The following is a 361-nucleotide window of genomic DNA, read 5'->3' as shown; positions in this document are numbered from 1 at the left end:
AAGTCACTTAGGAATAAATCTGACAAAATAAGCAAGATACACAGTCCTATTTATTTAGAGATGTGAACCCTAAAGAAATGGAGAGTATAACATGTTTGTGAAAGGATGACTATTCTAAAGATGTCATTTCTTCCCAAATTTGGATTACCAGATTTAGCAAGGAAAAATATAGGATGTAGAGAAGAGAGTGGAAGGCAGGAGATGCCATGCTTCAGATTGAGGGCCTCCAGCTGAAGCTCAACCCAGAAGAAATGAAACAGAGATGCACAAAGATGGGCCCTCCTCCATATGGAACTTCCTCATCTTTTTGGCCTGGCTGCAAGTCACTCCTTTTAAGTTAAAGAAATTGGACAGCATGTGA

At 39.6% G+C, this 361-nt stretch overlaps 1 pseudogene; it reads left to right on the top strand.

The window, feature by feature from the left end:
• Positions 1–206: 206 nt before the first annotated feature.
• On the top strand, positions 207–361 carry LOC119539247 (annotated as a pseudogene).

This window comes from Choloepus didactylus, chromosome 7 (assembly GCF_015220235.1).
Source record: "Choloepus didactylus isolate mChoDid1 chromosome 7, mChoDid1.pri, whole genome shotgun sequence".
NCBI classification, from domain to species: Eukaryota; Metazoa; Chordata; class Mammalia; order Pilosa; family Megalonychidae; genus Choloepus; species Choloepus didactylus.
Note: the sequence above shows the minus strand (reverse complement) of the source record. Positions and strands in the feature narration are given on the sequence as shown.